We start from the raw sequence: 13,585 nt of genomic DNA on the forward strand, positions 1-13,585 counted from the left end.
TGCGTAATATGAGCCCGATTGAGGCATATCGGTAAAGTCAATCATAAGGGAATCAAATGGGTAATTTCCTCTAGGTTGATGTCCAGGAGGGGGTTGGGGTCCTTGTCAGGGGTTATTGGCTGCACATATCTCACATCTCATACAAACATTTGCGGCGATGCTATGGATCTTATTGATGTAGACTTCCCATAACAGGGCGTTAGCCAATGCTGTCTTTCCCAGGTGTAGATGCTTATGGACCTGTTGCACCACATCCCAAGCCATGTGTGCAGGGACAAAAACTCGCAGGTTGGGAAGGACCCACCATCCCTCCTCCAGTGTTGCCTCAAGTTCGGTAGCTTGTTCAATTTCCTCCCTAGAATACTTGGGTAGGAGTTGCTCATCTGGCACCCATAAAGTAAGACAATGGGCCTGTATTGTTAAAGGCTTCAGGGCGGCTCGGCAAGCTTCCTGATCGGCCTTGTTATTGCCTTGTTGTGTTTCTGAAGCTGTCTTTTGATGTCCTCTACAGTGCATGACAGCCACTTTCCGGGGAGCCCATACACTGTCTAATAGACGTAAAATCTGAGGCCCATACTTAATGTCCTTGCCACCTGCCATTATAAGACTTCTTTCCTTATACAGGGCTCTGTGAACTTGCACTGTCAGAAAGGCATATTTAGAATCTAAATATCATATTTAGAATCTGTATAGATGTTGACCTCTTTATCTTTGGCCAACTCCAAAGCTCGAGTTAATGCATGCAACTCCGCCAATTGAGCACTTGTGCCTGGGGGGAGGGGTTCAGCTTCCCAGACACCTGTCAGGGTTACCACAGCATATCCAGCCTTCCGTATCCCTTCCTGTAGAAAGCTGGTGCCATCAGTCTATAAGGTGAAGGCAGGTTAGAAAGTGGGACATCAGTCATATCCAGGCGGCTGGCATATGTTTCCTTGATGGTCTGAATGCAATCATGTGTGGCTTGAAGATCGGGTTCAGGTAGTAGGGTGGCCGGATTCAATATGGTTGATTGTATCAAGGTGATCATGGGGTTATGGGTGATCAACCCTTGATATTTTAGCATGCGAGGATTGGTCAACCACAAGTGACCTTTAGTTTCCAAGACAGCCTTAAGGGCATGTGGCGTGTGGATCTCCAGTTCCTGGCCAAAGGTCAATTTACTAGCTTCCTGAGTTAACAATGCAGTGCCTGCTAAGGCTTTAAGACATGCAGGCCAGCCTCGAGCCACCGGGTCAAGCTGTTTGGAGAGATAAGCGACCAGGCAATGCCAAGTTCCAAGTTTCTGAGTAAGAACCCCTACGGCCACATTTTGTTTTGTATCCACAAATAATTGGAATGGGTTTTCTAAATCAGGCAAGCTGAGACTCGGGGCTTGCATTAAGGCATGTTTTAAAATGTAGAAACATTTCTCTTCCTCTTTCTGCCAGCGCAGAGGTTCTTTATCACTTCCTCTTGTTGCCTCATAGAGGGGTTTTGCAATTAAGCCGAAGTTGGGTATCCAAATGTGACAGAAGCCTGCAGCCCCCAAAAAGCCCCTTAAGTCTTTTCTATTTCTAGGTATGGAGAGTTGACAAATGGCTTCCTTTCTCTCATGTCCAAGCATTTGCTTTCCTGGTTCAATATCATAGCCCAAATATTGGACTTTCTGTAAAATGAATTGAGCCTTCTTCCTGGATGCCTTATAACCCAATTCTTCCAATAGATGGAGCAACTCATAGGTATTCTGCCAGCAATCATCTTTTGTCTGCCCTGTGACTAACAGATCATCCACGTATTGCAATAGGACGTCTGGGTCAGGGTTTTCCAAAACCTCTAGGTCCCTTGCCAGGGCAGCTCCAAATAGCGTCGGGGAGTTTTTAAACCCTTGGGGTAATCGGGTCCATGTTTATTGCTGCTTCCATCCGGTTACTGGGCTCTCCCACTCAAATGCAAATAAATATTGGCTCTTTTTATGGACTGGGATAGTGAAGAAGGCATCCTTCAAATCAATAACCGAAAACCAATTAGCAGTCTGGGGAATCAATCCCAAAATGATGTAAGGGTTGGGCACTATCTGATGGATAGTCACTGTGAACACTGCGAGGTTCACAACCCTTAAGTCTTGCGCCGGCCAAAAGCGGCCATCTCCCTTAGGAATGGGTAGTATGGGGGTGTTCCATTTGGATTCAGTAGGGACTAAAATGTTATCGGTCAGATATAAATCAATAACTTTCTGGATTGCTTGTACAATGTGGCATGGGTAAGCTCATTGTCAGATTTGGATTGGGATTTTCAATGGAATCTCTTCCACTATGATCAGGGGGTGGTGACTGGCAAAGCTGGGGGGTTTATCCTCGGCCCACAGGTATGGCACTTCAAAGTCCTCCCATCCGGCATTCTTTTCCATGTCCTGTACCATCATCATTCTCCATACCTCCTCTTGGGGGACGTCCATCTTCACCTTGGTGTATGTCATTTCCATCGTACCATCTTCCTTGAAGGAGATTTGTGCCCTTAGTTTGCATACCAAGTCCCTTCCCAGCAAGGGAATGGGGCAATCTGGCATGTACACAAATTGATGGGTGATGGTCTTTCCTCCCATGTGGCAGGTCAGAGGGTCCAAAAAGGGTCGCTGGATCATTTTACCCATTGCCCCCTGGATGTTAATTGTGTAGGGAGAGGGCTGGGTCAGAGGTCGGGTTAGGACAGAGCGGGTGGCCCCAGTATCCACCAAGAAGGGAATGGGTTTGCCTCCAATCGTCAAACTGACCATAGGTTCTGGGAGGCGGGCTGAACCCGGTCGGTCTCAGTCCCATTCCTCTGCTTCAGCCAGACCGATGAGGGGGGTTCTGGACAACCCTCATCCTCTCCCTCTCTGGAATCTTCCTCAGCTGCCTCTATAGTTCCTGACAAACTCTCCCATCTCCTTTCTTGGGGTAACTCCTTATCCTTTTCCGGGCATTCACCCTTCCAGTGTGCTTCCTTTTTACATATGGCACACTGGTTCCATCCTAGGGCTCCTCCAGATCCTTGGCCTCTGTTGCCTCCCTTTCCCCTTGGCACCCCCATCATGGCCGCAGCCAGCAATTCAGCTTTCCGTTGCATCTTCTGGTCCTGCTTCCTCTCTTCCACCTTGTCTCGATTCACAAAAGTTTTTCTAGCAACTTCCGTCAACTCACTCATGGGTTTTCCTAAGGCTCCCTCCAGTTGTTGTAACTTCCTACGTATATCAGGGCACTCTGAGAAGTAAAGGCCATGGTCAGCATCCGGGCATTTTCGGGGTGTGTGGGGTCTATAGAAGTATACATTTGATAAGCCTCGATCAGGCGAGTATAAAAGGCCTCTGGACTTTCATTGGCTTCCTGCATCACCAAGGAGGGCTTAGACATATTTGTAGCAGGTCTCCCAGCGGCCTGCACTGCCTCTGCTATGAGGGTTTGATACTGTTTGATATACTCCATGTCGGTGTCATTGTAAGGGTTCCACTTCCTATCGGTTGATGGAAAGTTTATCTCAACCCAGTGTTCTAAAGAACTGGTGGAAGGTTTCTTGGGCTTTAGGATCTTCACCACTGCATTCCTAATCTTCTCTCTCTCCTCAGGATTAAACAGCATCCCCATTAACTGTTGGAGATCCCGCCATGTGGGATTGTAGGTGTCCACAATCGTTTTTACCAGGTCGGCGATCTCAGTTGGCTTTTCACTAAAGGGACCATAGTGTAATTTCCAGTTAAGGAGATTGGAGGTGGTGAAGGGAATATGTTGGAACAATTGGGCTGTAACAGTACCACTGTCTTTTGTCACTAATTGATCGACCCTTCTCAGGGGGGCTATTAAGGAGACTTCCTCCATTTTTGACCTTGTGTGCTCTGCTATGGGCTCCTCTTCCTTGTCTATTCCGCCAACCGCCCCAACTAATTCCTCCTCCTGGGCTTCCGCCTCTTCCTTTTTAGCCTCTGGACTGGTTACGGAATGCCCAGTCTGCATTGATTGATCTGCTATATCTTTCAGGGGATCCATCGTAAGTTTGTCCAAATCTCTCAAGATGGAGGAAACTCTGTCACATTGCCAGGAATCCCCTCTGGGTGTCCCAGTATCACCTTCCCCTGGGGAGGATGGCATTTGGGGGGTTCCCGATACTAGTGAGAGGCGGGCTGCTGGGGGAGGGGCATATGGTGGTGGCTGGGGCAGTTCTTCTGGCCAACTAGGAAGGATTGGGATGTGTTTCTTACCCTTATGGGGCGGCAAAGTGCGCAACACCAGAAGCCGGCACTGGGTTGTTTCACATTTCTGAATCCAAACCGGAGGTCTTTGAACTAGATTGAGCCACACATCAATGTAAGGTGCTTGATCGGGGTGGCCTTCAGTGGGGTGAAACACTCGCTGGTGCACCCTTATAGCTATGGGGCAGTCAAACATACCCTTATCTGGCCACCCGACTTTGAGAGCTGGCCAATCGGTGTCACTGAAAGACCTTAATTTCTGCCTGCTCCACTTAATGCCGTAGTCCTGACTGACATAAGCGATTTTGAAATGTTGTAACATACACTCCAATGGAGTGAGGGGCACACTTCCTCCCCCTCCCATGTTCCTCCCAGGGCACCAGACAAGACAAATGAGGAAAAGGGATGAGAGGAACGTAAGGAGTCCCTCCTCTCGGGGGAACACGGAGGAATTTGTTCCACCCACTCACGTCCGACCCAGGGAGCCGGAAGATCATGGTCTCTGATGGGAACTGCGAACGCCAATCACTTCCCACTGGCCCAGGGTGCTGGACACCGAACAGTCACCTGTGGGAACCGCAGTGGACATTCACACCAACCACACTTGACAACCTTCCCACCTTTACCTCTAGAGAGAGGGTGATCAGTCCTTTCCCCCCGTCCCTGCTTACAGGGAAGGATTATTCCGTTCCTCAATACTTGCCTGCAGGCTTATTCTCCTGTCCTCTGACCGGCTGGAAATGGGCCTGGTCTCCGTTCCCTCCGCAAGTGGTTCTTGGAGGCGTCAGTCATCACTACTGGGGCCCTGCGTCACTGGGAAGTCCTGGGAAGTCCCTTGGAACAAAGGGTGTCCGATGGCACCTAGGAAGTTCCCTTCAACTCAACAGAGTCCCTGACAGTGGGGTGACCCTCCAAAGAGGCCCCAAAGCCTCGTTGTGTCCCGCTGCGGTCACCAGAAATGTTGCGGGAAAACCCACTTTCCCAAAAGCAGGAGACAAGACCACAGAAGTTGGAGAACACAGGTTTATTTGCTAGCAAAGTTTCAGAGTAATCATTTGGCAATGTCTTTGGCTACGCCCGGAGTCTATCTTTTATAGGTTTTGCAATCCAAGCTATACAGATGTGTTACACTTCCTTATCGAGATACAGTACATCAAAATAGGATATAAAAAGGAGAAGTTATCTTTGCTGCATATTCCATATAAGGCTAGATCTTGCTATATCTTACACCATCTGTTAGTTTCAAAACCCATCACTTACCAAATATTATGTTACAGAATAATATGATACATAGGTCATTAAGCATACAAGTACATGTAGCAAGATCTTTGTATTTTCCTAACCTTGCGACAGAGATAGAAACAAGTAAAGATCAAACTGCCTATACTTTGATATTATTTTTCTGGCATTCGAGCCCACCTGTCTCAATATCAAATGTGTTCTGTTTTTACAGCAGATTGTATTTGAAAATATATTTTCACCCTATCTGCTTATAGATTTGGCCCATTATGTACAGCTAACATTTCATGACAATTTGGAATAATTTAGCCACAGAATTCAAAAAACAAGTTACAGTTACTGTATAAGAGCACAACTAATTTAAAACTGCCATTGTTCTTTAAAAAGCAATTATTTATTGTGATGTTGGGTTTCACTTTAGTTAGATAAAGTGAAGTCATTGCAGATTTGTTTTGTTTTCTGATATGGAATGAAATATGAAGATACCCAACAGTATCTGTTTTCTCTTGGAAATGCAATGGAAAACTTTCCTAATATATTGCCAGTTTCCTGAACAATTTCCCTGGATAAGATAGGCACATGACTATTACACATTATTATCCCAATCCCTTAAGCATCCAGAAAAAGAGGTTGAACATGAAAAACAGACTCTTTGGAGAATCAGCAGTCCAAACCAAGAACTCAAGTTAATGCTCAATAAAATACCTAACCAAAGTTGCTTTCTTTTATAAGCTTCTCTTTGTCTCCCTCTGAGGAGTGCTATATCTCTCAATGTTCTGCAACCCCTACACCTGTAGTTTTTATGCTTAGGAGGGATTGAGTTTATAGGCACTCATGCTTTGATGCTATGGTTTAATCACAAGGAGGCCGGTGTTTTACTTCACTACATTACCCTCTATTCAGGCTCAGAAAAACCTCTTGAATGGTCTTCTGGGGCTTTAAATCTAATATAGAATAAGAAAAAAATGCACCAGAGTATAAGACACACCTTAGTTTTTGGGGAGGAAAATAGGGGAAGGGGGGAATTCTGCCTACCAGGTATTCATCTGGCTAGCATCCTTAGCCTGGTCAGCTTCAGCACATTAGTTCACTCACTGATTTTGAGATTGGGGCTGGTTGGGGTAAAAAACAGCTTCTAAAGCACAGCTGATTGTCGTAGGGAACAGCAATTAGAAAAGCAGGCAAAGCACAGAATATCGCTTTGCTTGCAAGCACTACATTGGGGCTGAAAAACAGCTTCAAAAGCAGAGCTGATCATTGGAAGGAGCTCCAGTGACTAAAGCAGGTGAAGCGCGGAAGGGAAGAGAAGGCAGCAGCTGTTCCAGATAGCCATTCTGGGCACCACACGTCGCGTTTTCACCCTCCAAATGCATTGTATTTTTGGGTGGTGATCAGCGACAATGTGCTTTGGCAATCCATGCAGCCTTGAAGGGCTCTCAAACAAAATGTTTGGAGGCTGAAAATGTGACACATGGAGCCCAAAAACACAAGCCATTGTTGGTGGCAATCTCTGCAGCTAGGAAGAGGATGCACAGAGGCCGAAGGGTGGGTGGCGGTGGGTGGGCGGGGTTACATTCAATGTATAAGATGCACCCAAATTTTCAGCCTCTTTTAGGAGGGAAAAAGTGTGTCTTATACTCCAAAAAATAATAAATAATAATTTATATAACTGTCCATCTCTGGACAACTGACACAGATTTTTTTAAAAAAAATTATACCCAGACTCAAAAGAGTCCCAGATCACTGGACTCCTGACAGGTGGTATTTTTAAATATATCCCTATTAAGGATTGGGGAAATGTTTTATTCTGGGAAAAAAAACAAGATACAAAAGTGAGATATGAACCCTACAAGTTATATATCATTTTCCCCCCTATTGTTTCCACTCTAAATTCTCTTATTGCTGTTATTTCTATATTACTACATTAATTCTTATTACTATAACATTACAACTGCTATATTATTATTACTATCACAATATTACACTCTACAGCAGGGGTAGTCAACCTTTTTATACCTACCGCCCACTTTTGTATCTGTTAGGATATGGTTTGAGCCTAACAGTTGTGCAGGCAATATAAGTGTACTGTAACTTTAATCTGTAAATGTATTATGTGACTTTAATGCTGAGTCATGCTGTAATTAGGTAATGACTGGTTATGAGAGTATTTAAGCAAGGTACTGTAACGTATTCAGTTTGATGATGAAGCTACTATGCTATGCTGCCATTGTGTATGAAGATGATGAGATGATGAAGCTGCTATGATAAACTACCATGGAGAGGAGTTATCTGTAATCATCGTTGGATGGATCTGCAACCATCGTGGTTTGTGAACCAGAGTGAGTTTGTTATTCTAATCAACTACTGTTTGTTGAGTAAGAAGATATCTGTAACTACTGGACTGTTTTAACTGGCAAAGACTTGGAATTTGTTTAAAGACTATGAGACTGTTTTTCTACTATAAAGTAAGCTTTTGATAAACCAGTTTGCATATCTCTTATTCATTGCTCTCAGCAACGTTTCTCTGTGCAATCTATTCTGCTGGTTGGTAACACAACAACAATATCCTTAACATTGGTTATGGGCCCAGAGCCAACCAGAACTACCAAGGATTGTTAATAGCTAAACTGAGAGTTAATGTGAATAGAACAAACTGTGTTTGTGATAAACAATCCAAGTGAAGATGGCACTAGAACAAGCAGCAAATTTTTCTATGATAACCCGGCTGGATGGAACAAACTATGTATCCTGGTCTGCAAAATGTATTCTACTTCTGCGTAGAGAAGGACTGTGGGACATAGTTAATAATCCACCGGATGTAACAGCATCGAATCCTGCTGATGAAGAAGATGCAAAGAAAATAGCCAAGTTTAACAGAGACAATGAACGAGCTCTTTGCATTATTGGACTAACACTGGGTGACCAGCAGCTTGTCCATATTCATGGCGAAGAGTCTGCTGCTAGGTGTTGGACCAAGTTGAAGAGACTATATGTTCGTGACTCTGTGGGTGCTCATATTTATCTCACACGGAGATTATTTAAACAAAATCTTCTTAAAGGTGGAGATATGATGGCTCATTTGGAATCCATGACCAGAATTTTCCAGGAGCTGCATGAAAAGGAACTTGTTTTCTCAGAACTACAACAAGTTTATATAATTCTTTCTTCATTGAACGATAGTTATGACGACTATGTTTCTTCGTTAGAGGTTTTGTCCAGAGATGAACTGACATTGGCTGGCATAACCGGTAGGTTATTGGAAGAATCCAAAAGAAGACAAGAAAGGGATCAGTTGAGAGTGCAACAACCAAAAGAAGAAAAAATGTATTCAACTGCCTATTTTGTAAAACGTTGTTTTGCTTGTGGGGCTAAAGGGCATATAGCTAAGTATTGTAAAAATAAGAAAATGCCTGTTAGGGACAATACTAGACCCAAGAAGGGTTGTAATTTAGCTATATCCAGTTCAACTACTGATGTTAACCAGGATTGTTGGGTTGTTGACAGTGCTGCTTCTCAATCAATTTCTAGGAATAGAAAATTTTTTGTTAAAATGGAGAAGAGTAACCAACATGTTAAACTAGCAAATGGCTGGAAGGTTAAGGTAGCTGGAGAGGGTGTTGCTCATTGGTCATTTAGCAATGAACCATTGCCTATGTTATATATTCCTGGGTTAAAATTCAATTTATTATCTGTTAAATCATTACTGAATTTTGGGTTTACAGTAACATTTAAAAATGATAAGTGTTTTATTGAGAAAGATGGCAAAATTGTTACTGCAAGTTTAGAAAATGATTTATTTGTTTTAAGGGATAACCCAGTATTGGTGGCTAAATCTAAGTCTGTTTATAAGAATGTTAAACCACATGATGAATGTATTCATCTGTTACACAGGAGACTTGGGCATTTAAATTTCAGGACGTTAAAGAAAACAGTTCAGTTATCTGAAGGGATAAAACTAAAAGCATGTGGTAAATATCTGCATTGCAATGCCTGTAGTCAGCAGAAAAGTAGGGTTACACCAGCAAACCGTGTTAATGGTTTTAAAACCAAAAATCCATTAGAGGTAGTGTTTATAGACCTAATTGGACCCAAGAAACCTAGCATAGGAGGTGCCTGCTATATTCTGAGCATAGTAGACCATTATTCAAGATACGGATTCTGTTATCTTATGAAAACAAAATGTGAAACATTCCAGCATATTAATAACTGGCTACGTTTTGTGGAAAAGAAACAGAAATTTAAGGTTAAATGCTTAGTGACTGATAATGGTACAGAATTTACCAACCAAAGATTGGAAAAGTTTTTGCAGGATGCAGGGATCCAGCATAAACCATCTGCTCCGTACAGAGCACAGCATAATTCTTATATTGAGAGACAAAGTCAAACATTACAAGCCATGACTAGAACAATGTTGGCAGATTCTGGTTTGCCTGAAAATTTATGGGGTGAGGCTGTTATGTGTGCTAACCATGTGTTAAACAACGTGGTTCATTCCTCTACGGGTGAAATACCATTCACCTTATGGCATGGGAGGAAACCAAATCTTAGTTACTTACACACATTTGGAGCCCCAGCTTGGGTACATATTCCATCTAGTTTAAGGAGAGACAACAGAGAGCCAGAAAAATGTTTTTCGTTGGCTATGAATCAAATCATAGGTCTTTTAGATTTTGGGCACAGGGAACTACTAGTGTGTATTGTAGTGCAAGTGCTAAATTTCTAGAGCACGAAGGATGGGATAAACTAGAGCGTGCAGATTATAGACATGATAATAATACTGTTAGTGTAAAGCATCATATTCCTGATGATATTCCTGAGGATTTAGATGATGTGAAATCCTCTATCAAGGAGGAAGAACAGGAAGTAGGTTTAGAGGATATAGTTTTAGGGGAGGAGTCAGATGAACCATCTGCTGTAAGTCCTGTATTACCTAGGAGATCTACTAGGGAAAGGCATCCACCTGATCGATATAAAGCAAGCGTAGTTTGCCAAGTTAACATTGAACCTTCAAGTTATGAAGATATCAGACTTTATCCTGAAAAGGAGCAGAATGCTTGGAAGGAGGCAATGAGTAAGGAAATTAATTCTTTAACTAAGTTAGGTGTTTACGAAACTGTGAAATTGCCACCTGGTGAAAAATTAATAGGTTGTAGATGGGTTTATAAAATTAAGAATAGCATAGATGGGACAGTAACCCATAAAGCTCGCCTTGTAGCTCAAAGTTTTTCTCAGACCGAAAAAGATTTCGATGAGGTTTTTGCTCCTAGTTTATGTGCTAGTACTTTAAGAACAATGCTAGTATGGGCTGCTAAGCATAAATATAGTATTAACCATATAGACGTAGAGACAGCATACTTGCATGCTCCATTAAGACACACCATCTATATGAGGAAGCCTTTAGGAGTTGAAACACAAAACCACACTGATTGTTGGAAGTTAAATAAAAGCCTTTATGGTTTGAGACAATCAGGGTTTGAGTGGAACCAATGTATAGTTAAAGAGCTAAATAAGATTGGTTTTCATGAAGGTGTAGCGGATAAGTGTCTCTTTAAAAGAGAAAATAATGGTGTAGTATCATTTTTGTTATTGTTTACAGATGATATAGCCATAATAACCAAAACTGACAAGGAAGCCATAGATATTGTTAAACAGTTAGAGACCAAATTTAAGATCAGAAATTTAGGAAATATTAGGCATTATTTGGGTCTAGATATCAATCAAACAGCTAGAGGTTATAAAATATCTCAATCTAGCAAAATAAGCCAAATGTTGAAACGTTATGGTATGGAGCTATGTAAGCCAGCTAAAACGCCTATGGCACAGGATTTTCAACAGGGAGAAATCCAAAGTCCTAAATTTAGTAAGGAGATCTACCAGTCTCTTATAGGTAGTCTATCTTATATAAGCAATTGGTCAAGACCCGATATTTCATTTGGAGTAAACCAATTAGCGAGATATAATGCAGAGCCAACTGATAGGCATTGGCAGGCTGCAAAGTGTATATTAAGATATCGGAAAATGACGATGCATTATGCATTGTATTTAGAACCTAACAATGGTTTAGTATTGAGAGCATATGCTGATGCCAGTTTTGCTACTGATGTGACCACCAGAAAGTCCACATCGGGTATAGCTATCATGTTAGACAATTGTTTAATTGGCTGGAAATCAATTCGTCAGAAACATATTAGTCTTTCGACTATGGAGGCGGAGTTCTCATGTGTGTCGCTAGTTTGTACTGATCTGATTTATTACAAACAACTAATGTTGGATATTGGCTTAAAGATGGATTATCCAATTGTAATACATGAGGCCAACCAAGCTGCTATAAAAATGGCAACAAATTTAGCAGTTAAAACTAGATCTAAGTATACTGACATTAGGTATCTGAATGTTCGTCAGTGTATCCAAAGCAACATGGTTAAATTGGAATATTGTATGTCGGAAGACAATATAGCTGATAATTTTACCAAAGCCCAAGGTGCTATAAAACATAGAACGTGTTGTGAAAGCTATGGATTAAGAATCTAAACTGTATATATTGACCTGTCCAAAGGGGAGCATGTTAGGATATGGTTTGAGCCTAATAGTTGTCCAGGCAATATAAGTGTACTGTAACTTTAATCTGTAAATGTATTATGTGACTTTAATGCTGAGTCGTGCTGTAATTAGGTAATGACTGGTTATGAGAGTATTTAAGCAAGGTACTGTAACGTATTCAGTTTGATGATGAAGCTGCTATGCTATACTGCCATTGTGTATGAAGATGATGAGATGATGAAGCTGCTATGATAAGCTACCATGGAGAGGAGTTATCTGTAATCATCGTTGGATGGATCTGCAACCATCGTGGTTGGTGAACCAGAGTGAGTTTGTTATTCTAACCAACTACTGTTTGTTGAGTAAGAAGATATCTGTAACTACTTGACTGATTTAACTGGCAAAGACTTGGAATTTGTTTAAAGACTATGAGACTGTTTTTCTACTATAAAGTAAGCTTTTGATAAACCAGTTTGCATATCTCTTATTCATTGCTCTCAGCAACGTTTCTCTGTGCAATCTACTCTGCTAGTTGGTAACACAACAACAATATCCTTAACAGTATCTCTGTTAGTAGTAAAATTTTCTAATCGCCCACCGGTTCCACAGTAATGGTGATTTATAAAGTAGGGAAGTAACTTTACTTTATAAAATTTATAAAGCAGAGTTACAGCAAGTTAAAGCATATAATAATAATTACTTACCAAATACTTTATGTTGGACTTCCGCTAAGTTTGGCAGAATAAATCTTTATAAAACAACTTACTGTAGTTTAATCTATCTTTTTATTTATACTTTGCATACATAGAAGCATGAAGTCTGATGAAATTATATTTAATTAATTAAATTATTAATGAGATCCCTGAGGCTAATGCTGCGAAACTAAATACTGGATATCTGGCTCAATTTTTGTAAGGAACAAACGAAGGTCTTCTCTTTCAGAAATATTCAGGCAGTTTCTTTCTTTGGTCATAATATGATTAACAGCACTAAAGCATGATTCCACAAGATATGAGGTAGGGAAAGCTATCAATAAACTGAATATCATTTTCCACATATTTGGATATAAGACAGGCATTTTTTTTATTTTGCCATAGGTTTTCATATCCACCATTATCGAATTTATATTTACTTTCTTCATCATATCTAATTTCTAATAGTTCTTCTTGGCAAGTTGTATCAGCCTCCTCAATATTTGCGGTAAAAAGGTTTTTCATCCAGTCATACACCTTCAATTTCAAAATATCGTCAAATTGTTTTTCCATGTCCAATTTAAGTTCATTGAGGTGGCTACTGAATCTGTCAATATCCTCTGGAGTTACATCATCTTTTATAGATGATAATTCAGGAAACTGATGAAATTCTCTCTTCAATAGATTATAACGAAGTAGTTCAAGTTTGTCAATAAATAATGACACAATACTTTGGCAACCTATAAGAGTTTTATTAGCTCCTTGAAGCTGCAAATTGACATCATTAAATCTCTTGAAAATATCTGCTAAATAAAAGGCATCATTCTTTACTGTTTTTAACTGTTGACACAGATTGGTCTCATTATTACTTTCAAAAAATTGTATGACACTATCATATAATGCTACAAAACGA

This window comes from Pantherophis guttatus, chromosome 7 (assembly GCF_059756535.1).
Source record: "Pantherophis guttatus breed Tessera chromosome 7, ASM5975653v1, whole genome shotgun sequence".
NCBI lineage: Eukaryota > Metazoa > Chordata > Lepidosauria > Squamata > Colubridae > Pantherophis > Pantherophis guttatus.